This window comes from Corvus cornix, chromosome 1 (genome assembly GCF_000738735.6).
Source record: "Corvus cornix cornix isolate S_Up_H32 chromosome 1, ASM73873v5, whole genome shotgun sequence".
Lineage (NCBI taxonomy): Eukaryota > Metazoa > Chordata > Aves > Passeriformes > Corvidae > Corvus > Corvus cornix.
The window spans coordinates 107,162,900-107,181,109 of record NC_046332.1 but is presented as its reverse complement, the minus strand read 5'-3'; positions in this window follow the sequence as shown (position 1 = coordinate 107,181,109).

The window sequence follows — 18,210 nt, the reverse complement described above, 5'->3', positions numbered from 1 at the left end:
ATGATTTAAACTACCTGACTTCTAGATTTATCTACCTGTCCTTCTGCATACCCCACTAGGTAATATCTGAGTTGCAAGAAAAGCAAAATATTTCCATGATCCATTCAGTCAATTATGCAATGTCCAACATTGTGACATTATCCTCTGTAGTTGTAATTTTGTGTTATCTGCAAATTACTTCCTTTGCTATGCCTTTAATAAACCCAGTACCAATAATGACACATACTGTTTCCCTGAGACAGGCTGAGGCTGAGAAGTATGCAGAGCATGATTAATTAACCAAGTGAAAGAAACAACCCAGCTGACAAAAGTAATCATTGGCCCAAATGACCTTTGATGTCTCAGTGCTTTTGGCCAGAGGGTTTGGCAACTGCAGAAGGGGAAATGCTAAAATAATCTACAACTAATGCATGAATTAACATCTGAAGATGCACTATTTTCACTGCAGAAACCACGGGTCTTAAGAGAAGCCATTTCTGTTCTTATAAAGCCTGGTAGATTCAGTATTCTGGTAAAAGATAGAGGGACTGGTGCCTTAGATTTTAATATATATTCCCTGTTTCTACAGTAAAAAAGAAACACCTTGACTTTTTTTTATTGGTCATGTATTTTTTAATAAAATTTTTACAGAGTAGTTTGCTGAGCATGCAGTCCAACTGTCATCCTGTGATTGGCCATGCACATCCCACAGTCATTCCCTGGTCTGCACATCCCCCTTTGAGCCCTACTGTTTCAGTGGCTGAAAAAACACCCTAAAGGTATCCGTACAGGGTTTGTACAGACTCAGCTGTTTGCTGGGGCGAGTGCCTTCCCTGCTCTGTCACTCAGCAGTTAACCACATGCATGACTAAATCCTTTTCCACCCAATGTCTAAGTCTCATCTCCTTTCTGCCAATTCTCTGTTAAATCACAGTTGTGAGTATGAAGTGCCCTGAGCTGCTGTGAATCTGCATTGCTCACCCACCGTATTTAATAAGAGTCTTGGTTTTTATTGCTACTGGCCTCTGCCTTCTAGCCTGCATGGTGTAATGGAGAGACATCCTAATCTGTAAGCATTTAAAGAAAATGGTACCACTTGTGACAAGTGAGAAAAAAGCGCATCTAGCTTAAATTTGGACTGTGAGAAAGATGTGGCCACTGTTAGTACTCCAGCACCTCCTCCTATACAAAGATGGTCCATGAAAGCATGAACATAAATGTATATACAGCGACATATACAAATTTCAACAGAGTTAAACTCATTTCCTAGGAATGGCTGACTTACAAAGTGCAGCTCAGACTCATCCTTCCCTGACACAACTTAGAAACCTTTTTTTGTGAAAATACTAATCTAATACTAAATCTAATCCAAGCACCTAAATGAAGCCTTAATGAGGCAAAAGGCAGACTTCGAGAGAAGAGGGTCAGGTGGTATTTTTACTTTAAAAACTATAACAAGCATCAGCTTTAATCTTTGCTCAATGTACTGAGGGAGGATATCACTGTCATTCTTCCATTTGAGAGCCCACTGCCACAGTTATACACCTTTTATCATCCCTTGGGACATAGATGCAGTCAGTCTCAAGGCCAGCAGGCCCTGAAGATATGCAATGCAGGAAATGCTGCCCATTAGCATGCAGCAAAGAGAAACTGCTCTTTCACTTGCTTTGCTGCAGAAGTCACAATTCTTTAAGGCTGAAAACATAATTATTGTATTATATGCTAATAAATACAACATATATTGTTAATAAGATCCTGAGTAGACCTGGAACTATAAAAATCAGATGGCATGATGTGGATGTTCTTATAAACCACCACTTGAGAAACACTGTCTTATTTTAATATTAGTAACTGACATTTTGTCCAAGGAGGATTTTTAATTAGTAAATTGGAGAAATTAAAAATGCAGTGCACCAGCTATTCCTGTCCAACACATCTCTGATCCTTTTTTTGGATGACTTATATCTCTCATTTGCTACCAGAAATGATATAGTGATGTCCTTGGTATTTAGATAAAAGCAAAGCACTTAAGTTTATACGGAGGTGGTCTTCTCAAAACTACATTTTCATCAATACTTTTGAAACTTGTGGCACAGCTGACAGCTCAGCATTGTTAAGCTAACAAAGCTATTTTCCCTCTGAGCTTAGGACCACAGCCCTTTTATGCTGCCTGGTTGACCTTGCTCCTTTTTTTTTTCTTTTTTAGAAAATACCTAAAATTCTTTAAATAATGAGGTCAAAGGAAGGCCATTATTTCACTTACTTTAATTGTGCCTCTGAGTGTCTATTATTAACTCCTTTCCTAAACAAACTGACCCACCCCAACCTACTGCTCAGATTTTTTTTAACTGTGAGAAGATTCAGCAGAACATTTGATGTTTTGCTGGTTAACCAGAGCAATACTTCAGACATTCTTCCTAATATACCTACAAAGCATCTACCTTGTGAAGCAAGTGAAAGAGCAGAAGGATAATTAGGATACGAAGAATTCCACTATGCCGAGGTAATCCAGACAGCCATGTCTAATGAATGAGAACACAAAGGCATGCAGCAGCTGTCAGTTGAATGCATGCCACAGTGCAGAGCAGCTCTATAAATGCTTCTGAAAGATTTATAGACTTCTATTTCTATTCTGGTATTCTGAGAGCGTATGTTATTTGGAGGATAATGTAGGGGGAGATGGGATAAGGATGGAAGAAAATTAGATCCCAAATTAGATCACAGATTAAGATGAGGAGTAAAACTGCTCATGAATTATCATGGGCTCATAATAGAGCTACTGTATACTCAACACCCGAGAAAAGCACTTAATACCCTCTGCTCAGTGCCAGGGCGATTTTGGCTAAAAAAATAGAAATTAAGTGGAATTACAGCTTGCCTTCGCTAAGTACACATCCAGTAATTAATGCACATTTGGAAGCACTGCTGAGGGCTTTGTTGCAGTTGTGAGGCTGTTGGGCTGCAGTTCTGCAGGCCTGTACACTGGGGCACACATCCATGTGTCTGTGTGCACTCCTGAGGATCCGAACAGGTGTCTGCTCACGAGGCCGTGTCTGCAGGAGGAGTGACTGACTGAAGCATATGGCTATGGAAGATATATTTGCTTCTTCTGAATTTTGTTTCTTCTCATTTCTGTCTGACATTCTCTGTCAGGTTTCCATGCTTAGCTTTGTCAGTCTTCATTTCCCTCCTCAGGCTCTCTGGGAGGAATTCAACTTGGGAAATCACTCTCTGGAACTTGCTAAATCAGAGCTCAACTAAAACGCCTTCATCTGCACCTCATTTTTTTTTTTTTTTTGTGACAATCAGTTAGATAATAGCTTAGGAAAGGTTACTATCACTCTGCACTAGGCCAGGATATACTCTCAATATAGAACCTGTGTATGTTTTATGTTTTTTCTAGTCTGCTCTGGAGTATTCCTAATGGTAGTCCCCCCCAGTTACCCCTCTTGGTAGAACTTTCTGTTGTCTAATAGTCCTTGTTTTTAGCATTTTTATTCCTTGTGCGTAGCCTAAATTAATTTTCTTTCTTCGAGTTTCAGCCACTGATTCTTATTTTATTGCTCTTATAACTTGAAATACTTCCTCCCCATATTTTATGTTACTTCTCCTGAAGTAGTTAGACACACTTACCATATCTGCTCTCTGCCATTCTTCTCTTAGCTGTACAGGTTGCACTCCTTTCCTGTCACATTTTAGATTATGCCTGCTAAACTATTTATTATTTTTTACCATTTTCTCTAATTTGTTCCTGGGTTTTGTTTAGTCAGGAAGCCCACCATACAAATCCTGTGAAATAAAGGAAAAATGAACATGGAACTTCATTTTTAATACCCATTTTAAGAGTGTTTTGAAGGTTTATCAAGGTATTACATACCTAATTAGTCACTTTTACAAGTACTGGAGCACTGTGCTCTGTGTCAGCATAATTAAGTTATGTTAATGAGTCTAATAAGTAGTTTGAACAATCAAACTATTTAAAAGTAAATATATCATTTCATACACAATTTTTGTTTGGTGTCCTGGCAGAATAATTCAAAAACTAACATGATCTCATGAATACTGCTGGATTTGTAATTATTCTGAGTTACACAAATAGTCTTGGAAAGAAAAGAAATTTCTGAATTAAGAAGGCTGCAGATGACATTCAAGGGGAAGAGACCAAATTCTTGGGTAACAAAAGCCAGTTAATGTCAGTAGAGAAAACTGCATCTCTGGCAATGAGAAAGCAGCTCTCATTTATGTTGAAAGTATCTTTCAAGATTCTTCAATCTGAGAAACAGTAATTTTTCAGAGAGGTTCTTACTGAAAAATAAATGCTATATAAAAGTAAAGCTTTGATAATCTGATTTTGTATGACCTTATTTTGTCCTTGGGCAGGCATTTTCAGAAAGCTGCACTATATTTCAAAACTGGTAGATGTGTTTTAGAGCCACACCAAGAACCAGCAAGGTGTCTGACCATCAGCACTAACAGGGCCCACAGCAAAAAGGCTCTGAAGACCAGGGGATTGCTTCTAATGCTTCTTGAGCAGTTTCCTATAATCCAGAAGAATTTGGGAAGACTTAATGAGGACAGCTGTGGTAATTAGGCGTTGTAGTTGCTAGATTTAGTTTAGCAGGCTGCAGCTTTCCTGAGAGCTCAGCGGGGCTGCTTAGGGCAGTGCGACCATGGTCGCCCTCCCATAGTCCATTTCGGATGATCCCGCGATCTCGCTCCGGCAGCTAGCAGTGCCACAACGAGTGATAGCAAAGGAGGCAGGGAAGGGTCTCCCATGAGGGTTTAAGAAAACTTTTAATCACATCTTGTCCCAGCAGCCCTCAGAGGCAGAGAGACCTCAGGATCCAGTGCGGGAGGGTTTTGTCAGGGGCCCAGGGGTGGTACATGGGTGGAGTTGGGGTACAGGAACCAGTAGGGAGGAACCGAGGGAGTGGCCAGGACCAGGGCAGAGGAAAGAGGGAGGGGGGTATATGGGATCAGAAAAGCAGTGGGTAGGCAGATCACCACAATTAGAAGCCTGGTGTTATTGTTGGACACCAACATCAGGACATGCCTTTCACCACAAACTTCGTAACCTAAACCTAAGAGGACATTTGGACAAACTGCTGGTTACGGCTAATTAATTCTGTCTCTATAGGGTAGGAAAGAAAGGTGGGTTCACATCTCTTCCACTTGTAATCTTGGTTTGTACTACCATAGGGGAACAATGGTATACTTACAGTATCCTGGAGTGTAACAGAGCCCATCCAGAGCAGGAGATCTGACCTGTCACATGGGAGAGTGCCATTGTGCCATTGCAAAGGACATGGGCTAAATTCTTCTTCACTTCATGTAAATTGCAGGAAAGTTAGTAAAAGAGACTTCAGGGATTTCTTTTTCTGGTATTCCAAGAACAAGTATGGTAAGAAGGATGAATCACAGCTTTACCCCCAAAACTGTTGGTTCTAGTGACAGGCTCCAGGAGACTTCATTGCATGTCTGTGATCAGAAGAATGACTGTGTTTTATATTTTAGAGAAACAAAACCAGCAAGACATGCTGAAGTCTGGCTAAGCTTTATGAATTTGCATTTTCATAAAAATCGATTGTGTTTTCATAAAAATCATTGCCTTCTTACACATTTTATGTACTTTTGCTTTTGGGTTTGTTTTTTTGTTTGTTTGGTTTGGTTTTTTAAAATTATTTTTGAGAACTAATGCACATGGAGACTTCCACATTGTCTATATTTCACTGGAGTCATGCCCTAAACAACATCACTTAAATAGGCCCCTTACAAAAAGGTGCAACTGTATGGTCAGTCCTGCAGCTCAGAGAATTTGTGTAACCTCATTAGGGAATAAATTGTAACTTTAATCTCAGGAGCATTTAACAGTCCTTCAGTTACACTGCCCAACCCTTAGAAAGGCCCAGCTGTATGTGACAATGTGTTATGTCTTCATGGAAATCTAGACTATAGTATTTGCAACTGCTCTGCATGGCATTGTGATGTACTAACCATTCCACTGCTGATGAAGACATTCATTCCAGAGACACATTCCTGTTTGGCTGCTCACTGGAGCCAGCCCGACCTGAAGCATATGCTGTGTGGACGAGGGAAATGGGATGAGAGTATGTGGGTGGGACACCAGACTGATATTTTCCAAGATTCAGGTCCTTAAAAAAGCAGGGGGAACATTTAATCTAATTTAGTGGCAGAGTACCATGCTGGCAGCTTGCAGTCATTTCAGAAAACACAGTTGAGAGAAATGAAAAATCAACAAATATTATTGTCCATTTGAAAGGAACTATAGTTCAGGCAGTGCTCAACAAATGGATTATAGTTAGCTAGGATCTGGGTAGAGCTGCTCGTGGTGTAGGGCTGAGCTATACAGGCTGTTATTCCACAAAAGCCGATGTGTTTCTCACCTGACCAGATCCAGATTCACTTTCAAGAACAGCTGGTTCTATCTGTAGCTGTCAGGCTGGCGCTTGCTTGCACATACACCATTAAAAAAATAATGTATTTTATCATGCCCATTGGAAAACCTGATTGTCTCAGAAACTTAGGTCCCAAAAGTGCCCTAAAAGCATGCCATTTGGCTGATAGTCAAAGTGAGAATTCTCATTAGTTTGAAAGAGAAAAGCTTAAGGAGATGAGCAAGAATTTCAATGTTCAGCAAACAGCAAAAGTGAAATTTTAATGCATGCTAAAGTTAAGTTTCAGTAGAGCTGCTGAAATGGGAGGTATGGTGTCAGAGACTGAAAATAGTTATTGCCTCAAACATTGATAAAGTTTTGCTCATTATAAAGAAGCTACAACCAAAGAAGCCTCCCTGAAGAGTGGGACTTTGGACTGAAAGTCAAACTGCTGATTAGATAAAGGGAAACCCATTGTTCAATCATCCCCGGCTGAGTTTGGGGTGGGGGGAGAGCACAGCTCACAGAAGCCAGGTTTACACAGACTGCCCCCAACCGAGGGGGGAGGAGGAGGTTTTGGGTGTGTGGTGTAACCTCTGGTGAGAGGCAATAAACACCCATCCTCTGATTACACAAACTGGCCCAGCTGTGGAACCCCCAACCCCACAGGGCACATCCATGGGACTTTCACATGAGACAGCCAGGGGGGAGTCAGAATCCATCGAAGACCCCCCAAAGTGCTCCCCAGAGGCTTTGCACCACTGGATGCAACAGACCCAGAGTCTGCTGTGAGAGACTGCCCCCCTCCCCCAGGGGGACATGCCTGGACCTGGCTCGAGGGTGTATAAACCCATGGGACTCTGTGCTTCCTGGGGGGACCTTCACCACCAAGAAGACCAGCTGGAGAGGATCAGTGGAACATCGTTGGGATCCCCAGAGTGGTGATATCTTCCTTCACTCTCTTTCTGTCCCCCCCACCTATTTTTCTACTTCTTTTTTTCTTTCTCTCTCTCTCTCTGTGTCTCATATTTACCATCAAGTAAAACTCAAACTATTGACTGGCATATGGTCTCATTTGCACCTTAATTCGGGCAGAGGAATTTCTAAAGGACCCTAATAATCAGATCTTAACAGATGACTAGAACAAAATCAATATATCATCACACTGTTTTGAATAAAAATCTCTACATATGCTTCTATATGTAAGTCTAAGATTGCAAACCTCATGGAAGAGCCTGAAGGAAAAATCCAAACTGGAAAGGAACAGAACATGTTGTGTGTTTCACCACCGCTGCAACAATAAATGATGACTTCCCCTAGGTTAAAAGTACCTCATTTGGAAAACTGCTTTATAAACTCATTAAATGAAGAAGTTTTGATACAGTTTCCTTTTGATTAATAATTTAGGTAAATAATTTACATGAGAAAACAGTAATTTCTGGATTAAGAAAAAGAAGGTAAAGAGGTTTTGCTGGATAATGTTCTAAAACTTCTTTAGTTATTACTGTTAATTTCGTCTGTCATTGTGATCTGGATACATTTTTTACAGTATTTAATTGTTTCATTTCTGGGTATTGGCCCATGTGTATTTCAAACATAGGATGTATATTTCCAAACTTGTAATTAGTAATGATTTTAAAACTACTTTACTTTGATCGTGTCACGATTTTTCCAACATTCATCCTGTTTGGAAATACAGCCTCAATTTAATTTAGATATTTGAAAATTTAGGATTGTGCTGTCTTTTCAGTGCCATAAAGCCGCCCTGGAATTGGTTTCTTCCAAATTTTTATGCATGTATTTATTTACCTTGTACTCAACTGCTGTAGTTCTGATAAGTAACTAAATTTGAATTTAAAATAATCTTTGCTGAAGGCCTGGGGTTGGCAAATGTTTTTCATACAAATAACAACTGTTTCAATTTAGGTTTTCATTATTTCTGATAGAAAAGAATTACTAATACACTGGAACTGTGATAATGAAAATTGAACAGATGGAATTGGATGAATATGGCATAAATTTTTTTAATTATATCTGGTTTTTGACATGGAAAGGACTTAGTTGTTTTAACGAAAACAATGAAGAGGATTTTGTAGGAGATAATAGGATATAATCATATTTAATATGAAATAAAGCATTGCAAAGTAACTCAGTTGTCATTGAGAGTAACTTCGCAGGGAAGTCCTTCACTCTGCTCTCTCTCAAGAATACTGATAGGTTACAAAAGAAGCAGTCTGTATTCTTGCAAAGTTTTTTGATATTTCCACAATAAATGTTAATGTGTTCATTATGTTTCAAAATGAAGTATCTTTTGTTTTCTTTTTCATGTTCCACAAACTTGAAAACACCAATAAACAAAATCAGATTTAGATAGTAAAATCTTTCAGAATGATTAAGTCATGATTGTGCTCTCATTTGTGCCTTTATAACAACATATATAAATCCAAATATCCCAGTGTACATTATTCTTAGCTTACATTACAAAAGAAAAATTGAAAGATCATTTGCAGTTTTTCATACTATGCATTAAGTAGAAACCTTAATGGTCTATTCCACAGAACATCTGGAAATCTCAGTTAGATAAAATGTTCTTGTGTAAGGTTCTTACAAACATACTGTTGGGAAAAGTCCAACTCCAAAGGAGCTCTCACTCTCAGAAATGCTTGAGGATGGAAAAATAATGATTCACTTTTTGTAGCTGCAGACACAAATCACAGAAAGGTGATGTGACTTGCCCAGGGATATACATGCAACCTCTGGCAGAACTGGAATTTATGCTTTCATCTTGCTGCTCAGTACCTTAATCGGAAAACCTTTATTCCTCTTGCAGCCTGAAAGTGACCAGCTTTGCTGCAAAACATTCCTGGGTCTGAGCAAATAGCATTGTCCAGCCCTTCTGAGTCCAAGTGTTCCATGAAATCTGCCTGCAAGATTTCCCAGTCTCCAAAATCTCCCTAGCTAAATTTGAGCATTTAATTTAATTTAATTTAATTTAAATTTGAGGGTCGATTAGCAGAATTCACAATACACATTATTAGAGACTGAGGGGTTTAGCACAACTGTGGCAATGTATTTCCAGCTGGCATCACACGCATTAGCTGTAAGTGCTGTCTGAGATCTCTCAATTGTTATATTAAAAAAAGTGACCAAGTTTATTTTAAAAGCATTTCTTCATCTATACTCATTGGTAATAGCTCTTCCCCAGTGTTCTTTGCATGCTATCCTTTTCTTCTGTAATTAATAAATTTGTATCCTCTAGAATATAACTGTGGGGTTTAGTTATTACAGTGTTTCCATTGACTGCCAACCATAGCATATAGTGAGGTTTGATATCATGTTGGGGTGAGGGGGCTGAGTTTCTCTGTGGGTAACGTGCTAAGAGCAAGGTTTGAAAGGGCAGATTTTTAAAACAGTGAGCAAAATTATTAACATGAGACTGAAGGGCAAAGTAATAAAACTTTAAAACCATTAAGTCTGGAGGCCATGTCAGAACAGTGTAGTAGAGGCACAGATGGTGTGCATACTGATGAGCAGGGAAACATAAAAGAGTGAGCAAAACTGTATGGGTAAATAGAGAATTATGTAACTTTTACTGGGGCAACAGATTCATTATTTTCTAAAGCAAAAACTCACTGTAGGCAGCAAAGAGAAAATCAGAAGGAAATCTATAGTAATTTCACTACCAAAAGAAAATCAATGGGTGAAGCTGTGGAAAGAAAAAATAACATAAATATAACATAAAGATAGTGAAGTGACAATGGGAGATTTTGAGACATGGAAAGGAATTATGCAGGGTTAGCACATCTGGGAGTGTGCCTCTGAGATTTCAGAATCTGCATTGATGGTACTGAAACTCAAGGTGTCTGTAGTCACCTTGTTGGGATGTCAAGGCTGAATGCTGAATTGTTGTATCATCAGTCCATGGCCTGTTTTCTTCTCATCTCCTGAAGCTGGTGAGCTTCTTGTCTTCTGCCTTTGGCTCTGAGCAATGTGTGTTGCTCTAACTGATTACACACAGTAATCACTCTGGAGGGAATTTTCTAAATCATCCCTTTATTTTCAGTCCAACTAAAGTGTTGATGACTTCATTCGTAACAGTAACAAAAAATTCTGCCCTCCTGCTCTCCTAATAGTGGTATATTCTGGATTTTAAGGTGATAGCTTTTGCAGTCTACAGAGGTGAAGCTGAGTACAGCAGATAAGCATGCAAATTCTCTGCAATTGCCTTGGAATAGCTGTCTCTGAATCTGGGTTTTCATTCCAAAGGTTATGTATATCTGCAACATCTACCATCATAAATACTCCCATAAATAAGTGGGAGTAATAAATGTATTAAATGGGATTAATAAAATGGTATTTTTTTCTGAATCCATCCTGCCAGAAAGTTCTGTGATCCACATAGTCCTGAGATCCCCATTATAATATAGCATGCTCGTCTACTTGAAACGCTCAGATCTGGATAGGAAAACATCCCTGGGGACATTAGATGGATGTGTGGGAAGCAGAGCAATGAGGAAGATCAGGCAATCACAGAGGCTGCTGAAGCAACATTTCTCTTGTTTCCAACAGATCTTCTGAAGCACCTTAAAAGCCTCTACCCTTTGGTTAAACTCTTAAATGGTTGCTGTCTCCAGGGAGCACCATCAACAGATGCTAATTACGACTCTTGGGTTGCTATTACTTAATCTAGCCTATCAAATGTACTACTTCACAGCAACGGAAAAAGAAACTGAGAAAGTATTCCCAGTCCTTCTGTACAAAGACTGTCAGTGTGGTTTTCTTCACAGTCTTTCTTTGACACATCTCATTCTGGTCACCGGCTGTGTTCAAATCCTCAAAATAATTTCCTAAGTTTCCTTCATCTTTAAGTTTATCGCTGTTCTGCCAAAATGTAATCAGTTATTTTATTCCCCTTTACATTGTTCAGTGTCGACAATTTAGAAAACATTAAACATTAGTAATATCACCCCTTCTGTTCCCAAGCTGACACAGCATTCCTTGACCCTTGGGTATTTTCTGAGTTTCTCAGCTCTGCGTCTGAACTCAGCATGAGAAAGTGCCATGCACAACGGGAGAAGCAAGGAAAGGTGAAATTAATGCCATTTCACAGTCATCTAATATTATACTGATAGAAATTGAGGCATGTCCTTATGGATGTTGCACTTGGGATCTGCAATTGGATTGTTACCTTATAAAGATGACTCCTGTTTCATTATCCCTTAACTATCTAGGGTTGAAAAATAAATTGCCTAGTATACACATGTAATAAACAGTACTGCTGAAATGATGCAAAATCTTTAGAGATGTCATTGTGGTCTGTGTTAATGGATGTGTTTTCAGTGGAATTTTATTTTTATGTGTGCCTTCAAATTTCACAGCACTTTAAAAAAGATTAACAATGTTAGAAACATGGGTGAAATATACTTAATGAGCCTATCCTGTGCCAAAATTAAATCTCTGCCCTTAATTCAGTAGCTGTAACTTCTGCATCTATTCAGTATTTTAGGCAGGGGGGATGAAACTCAGAGACCGGACTTGGCCAGTGGCATGTACTGAACTTTCTGCTATTGTGAAGCCATGTTCTAGTGGTTTGTGTGGTCTGAATGCACTCTCTGATCCCTCTGTAGAGAAAGTCCAGTCAGCTGTAGTCCTCTACCTTCCACAAGTAGTGGATATACAGCTCACTGGGCCATGGCATCACTGCTCCTCTAGATATTCTGAAAGGCTTTCAGCAAAACCGTTTTTTTTCAACAAGTTACCCGGAGCCTGCTGTGAGATGTGATAGACAGCAATATGAGTTGGGCTTAAATAGCTGAGATACTTATTAAAAATATAACTGTATAACTTGCTTGATCCTTCTACATGGTGTTTCTGAATTCACTGAACTATGTTTACTGTGCACCTTACATTAATAGACAACACATTTCTATTCATAAGCTCTCAGTTCTAAAAGGAAACACAGGACACTTTATCAGGAGATGAAAGCAGCAGCAGTATATCTGAATGATTGCCAGGTGAATCACTCCTCTACCACAACACTGACAGCAGCATCTTCACGTGTTTCTCCCCTTGCAACAGGCTCTTTGTCACAGGCTTCCTCTCCTCCATTTATAATTCACCCTGTACAAGCTATGTCAGATGTCTCCCAGCAGCCAGCAGTGCTTTTGGGCAGTCCTGCTGTGTCAGGGCTCACTTGGCTCAGCTGTTGCAGTGCACAGTTTAGTGTGAGAGCCTCCTCCCCACCAGCCCCTGACCCACTGCCCTCTCACTGCTGCAAGGCCATTAAAACTCAGGGACAGGGCAGTGAGCAGGACACCAGAGTTACTGAGAGTGTCTTTCTTCCTGCTTCCTTTTTTTCCCTCCAAATGCATTTCTGCTCTCTGGGTAGTATATGGTCATTTGTGTTGAATGCTAAAGTACTTTGTAGAAGTACTTTGGAGAAATCCTGGGTTGAACTCTTGTATGCACTGATACGTGGGAGTGGTTCTTGGTGTACCCCATCACCATCCCTGGCTCAGCTCTGCTCCTCACAGAGAGACCAGGCTGCCAGGGAGGGTCCTTGCTCCAATCTGTCCCACGGGCTCCTTTTGTACCTGCTCTGGCCGTGCTGCACCCTGACAGGAGACTCATGGATTGGAGGAAGAAGTCCAAAATGGGCACAGGCAGCTCTGTGGTCCTCACAGTCCTGACTCTCTGCTCACAGTGAAGAATACTCTGTGGGACAGTCACACAGATTTGCTTTGTCTTAGCCTTCCTTTCAGAATTGCTTCTCATGGTGAAAGGATGATCTATGCAGGCTGGAGATCATAAATAAAACACAGAAATAAGAGAAAAGCATTGAGGGTATGTATTCTGGTGGATATTTATGGCAAAAGAATGGCATTTTAGAGTGGATTTTGCTGCTTAGTTCATCCAGCTAATAACCTTCTTTCCCTGCTTGAGTATCTTTCCCAAGAGCTCCTCAAAATCCATCTGCAGGCTTGACAAACTGCTCTGCTGGCAGTGACATCTCATTCTGTTTTTAATTTTTCCTGGGGGCCTTGTGATTGCTCTTGATTGTACAACATACCCAGACAGGAAGTCATAAAGGAGAAAGGAATAAATGGCCTTTGGAAAGCTAAAATCTAGGAAGGAGATGCCTCTGTCATTGCCAAAACAATTATTCTGGGTCTTCCCTGAGATTCCCAGACAGAGGCATCTTGCAGCAGTTCGTGTGGATTTCTCTGCTGGCTGCAGCTCATTTTTGGTTGCTCTTTGCTCTGGTACACTTCAGACATGGGCAGGAATCAATACCATGATGAATGGACTTTGCATAGAAACTCTGGAAATGTTACGGTATCCCTGTGTACAGGGTTCTCCATAGAAAATGTTTATTAGCTCTTTCAGATGAAAATTGAGCAGCACTTGCCTGTAGCAGCCCCTAAGAGCTACCTCATCTTTAGGTCTCCACAGTGCCAGGTCCCAAATACCCAGCCCAATTTCAGCATTTCCTCAATTTGCGAGGGGTCCAGTAAATACTTTGTGTTGAATTCCATGGCTGAAAAGAAATGATACCCTAAAATGCTTATCTTCTTTAAGTTGCTTCCAATTACTTAACTATTTCCCACAGGCTTTTTTTCTCTGAAAAACACTGTTAGGTTCCCACCTATTTGGGGCGTTTCACTTTTACTGTGCAGGGATGGTTACTTGGCTAAGCATTGATCTTTACTTGTTAAAAAGGGTTTTATTTGCCACTAATAAAGTTAAATTCAACGGTAATACAGTAAAAACTCTACCTTGTTGGTGTGTCTGTGCTATGGGTGTGGGTTTTTAGCTTATAGCAGGTGAATTTAATGTGCAGATATTTTACAGAGGTTTTACATTCATCATTTGTTTTAAAGATAAGTTAATGAGACAAATAATAATAATTTTAACACATACAGCAAAACAACTTAAAACCAAAAGGTTCTCATAGCTAGAGCTGATGAAGATGTAGGGCTGTGTTGCTTTGAGGAAAAAAGGAGTAAAAAAAGAAAGCCTTGGAGTGAAAATTATTCTTGGATCAGAAAAAAGACACAAGGAACCATGCCAATTAAAAAATTAATTGTGCTTGCCTTGTGATTATTCCAAATTCTTTATGAGTCAAAAAAATTATATGTCTAATAATTCTAAATATTCAACATTAGATCATATTGTCCTCTGCAGAACACAACTACTGTTTCCAGCTGGTTCATACCATGACTTCCTAAATGCTCAGCCTTCCCCATCTTCACACTTGATGAAGTATAGGGAATACATAGGTTTAATATGTTAAATATTTTAGGCTAAATGAACTAATTACCTTTGCTTAGAGTCAAGATATATATATATAGCTATATATATCTATATATACTATATATAGATATATGTATCTATAAATATCTGTAACTATTGGAAACAATAGGAGTAATGAGGCCAAGTGTTATGTCTTGGGAAGCACTTTCTTCAACTTTTCAGGTAACATGAATTGCTTACTGAATGTTACAATTACATAAATACGCTGCAGCTATAGGACCGAGCCTCCTCAGTTCTCGTGTTCCTTTGAACAGTGTGTCTCTTCTTAAAATATAAGATTTTGAAAAAGCAGAATAAAATATTTAGTAGGAAAAATATTGAAAAATATTGGTTTATGATAACAATATTAATAATTCCTATGCTAAACCAGAAATTTTCATCTCTTCATAAAGAATTCATAGGTGAAAGCAACATTTTTAATTATGCAGTAGTTCGTACTCCTGCCAATGAAAATTCAGTTTGTGCTTTCATGTTTTTACAAGGTACATGCTTTGTATCCAAATATTTGAATACATCTTTTCATCCTTTCTCTGCATCAATATTATCTTGATATTTATTTTCAACCTTCACTTGGCACTTCTTTTTTTTTTTTTAAACATTGGGGAACTGATTAAAAAAGTTAGCTTCTTTTATATGCATTGTTGTTTACTTCATTAATGCAATTCATGAAATCTTTAGTTTTTTGCCAAGAAGTGAATTTTTTAATTAATTCAGAAGCATTAATGGAAGAAGAATTGCTTTTCCTTGAGCAATGTTGCAGAAAATTCAAGCTTCATTTGCAAAAAGTTAATCATTGTTGTCTAAAATTTTTCTTCATCCCTGTTTTTAGATCTTGTAATTAGAAATATCACTCTTCTCCCATTTCACAAGCCAAAATATTATTATCTTCTATTTTTGTGATTATTGTGAAAAGTATTTTCTAGCCACCTTAAAAATATGAAATATAGCCACAGCAGGATTTTTGAACAACAATTTCCCTCTGGGAAGGGGAAAATATAATTTATGTCAGCATTTTTATTGATTTAGTTTAGTATGAAGTTGCAGAGATAACCAAACCTGCTAATATTTTTCAAGCTGTAGGGTGACCTGGTTTGTAATGATTATCAGAGCTGTGGAGTTTGGGGAAGAGGTACCTTGGGTGCATTTCCTTGCAGCTGATGGGACCTACCCAGGGGACCAGCTCTGTGTGTCTGCGCAGGACACAGTGGGATACTCGCAGAAGAAAAACAATGAAGGCCTAACAAATTATCCTATTTGTTTGTAAATGTGGGAAAAAATGAAATAGACCTGAAGCACAGAGCTCAACACAAATTCCTCTGGTTTATATTTCCCAGAGGAACTATTCATGAAACAGAATGAACAAGCTTTGATACCAGCAGCCACTGCCACACAGCTTTACTGATCTTGTCAGGGAAGGTTTCTTTGTTCCAGTGTCAAAGCAAAATAAGTTAACCCATCTGTGAAGTCCCTCAGAAGGCCAGGGGGCTCTCAGAAGTATTTTTGGAAGAGAAATGAGAGTGGAGAAGAACATGGTGGTGATTGAAGAATCAGCTGGTCAGTGGCAGTGACTGATGCCAGGGCAGTGCAGTACAGCTCAGCCCTGACTCAGCTCAGTACATGACAACAGCCCACACCTCACAAAATCACAGAGTGCATCCAAGTTGGAAGGGACCTAAGCAGATTATCTAATCCAAGTACCCTGCTCGAAGCGTGCTTCAGGGCAGACCTCCTGTAGGCGGATGACTGCAGTGAAAACAGCGCGCATGCTGAGATCCTAAGGGACAACTCCTCCTGTATTTTGTTATAAACTATGAGTTTCAAAATGATTACTCCCCTGCCTATGGGTGTCTTGGAGGTTGGAACAGGCATGGCACCATGCCAAAGAGTAGACTGAAATATAATTGCTGTGTTCCAATTGAGTCAGAAGTTATTTCCAATTGACAGCAAAACTAGTTGCACTATGTCCCAGTTAATATATTCATGATGATCTCAGATTTTGCATTATGGTGGCTGGATTCCCTGAAGGATGTGAATGACAGAATTACAACCCAGTACACTGATTTATGATCTTATAGCAGGCAGGGCAGGCAAACCAGCACATCTATTATAGTAATTTTTCCTTTAAAAATTAATCTTATAACTACCCCTGACAGTCTGAGTTTTTGTGAGACAAGCCACATAAATCCATGCTGCTGGTTCAAATATTGCTTGATGCACAGCAATGCAGGCTGCAGATGGTTGGCTGGGCATGCAGCAGGAAAACCTGCCTATAGCATCCCCTAGTGAGGGAGGAGCATCTTCTCCAGCAGTATACTGACCAAGTTCAGAGCTGAAAAGTCCAATTCCAAAGCTGTTGGACTGAACAGAAAAGTTATCCTAGTTCTCCCAGGGGTTCTGACAAAATGATCCATACCAGGATGCTACTTTACAAGATTTTATATAGCTTTCTCCATATGCCTGTTGTATTTGTCCTTCCTGATCTATGGAAAAGTGGGATGAGACTGTCATCTTAAAAGGCAGTAAAAATGTATGTTAAATAGCTTTGTTTTTTTCTTTTTTTTTTCAGATTTCTGTGGCATACCTTCTGCATTCTCAGTTTAAATCTGAAAAATTAAAGACTCCAAACACACTCCTCTCCCAGAGGTATAGCTGATGCAAAAATATCTAAATGTCAGTTGAAACAACATCTAGGAGAGAAGTGAGTTTCATAGACCAAATCATCCCAAACTTCTTGCATAGCATACAGAGTTAGTATGCTTAAGTCTGCACTTTCTGTTTTAGACTGAGGTCTTTCATCACCCTTCTGATACAGGGAAATCTTTGTTGTGTGCTAGGACCTAGCATTTTGAGATCAGTCCATGCAGATCTTTCCTATACAGAGAGCTATTTCAACTTCTAGCAAGATATGGTATTTTCTTTTATGCTCAATCTAGAATGATGAGGTTTCTGAACAGAGAAAACTAATACTAACTGGTAAGGAAGAGCAGTGAGAAGTATCCTAAACATGATTCTACCTGTATGTCAGTTTTGCCTTGATGGTTTTCAAAAGGCTGTCTGTACACAAGCTTGCCCTTATACCAGAAGAATTTGACCTTGAGACCTGCTTGGTTTACTCCTTGCTGAGAATTTTATTCTCATGCCACACTTGGCAGCATCTAGAAACATTTGTTTCCTGAGCAAGTTCACTTACCCTCCAGGGTATACCAGCTGCTGCTTTTTTTTCTTTAAGGGAAGCAAGAAGAAACAATCCTGACTCTGTTCATCCAAAACACATTTTTCCAAATAAAATTAATTATATTGTGACTGCTGGGTTTATTTATGTTTCATGATTTCCAAGTGACTTCCCAAAAATATTGCTATTTTATTTAAGTCTAAAGCTACCAAAACAAAAGCTAAGAAATTAAAATTTCAGCAAATTATCACAATAGGGTTTATCTGTGTTGTACTGAAAAGTGATAATAAACTGACAAACCTATGACCAGAGTCCAAATAAGGCGCATTTCTTCAAAACCACTTGCAAAAA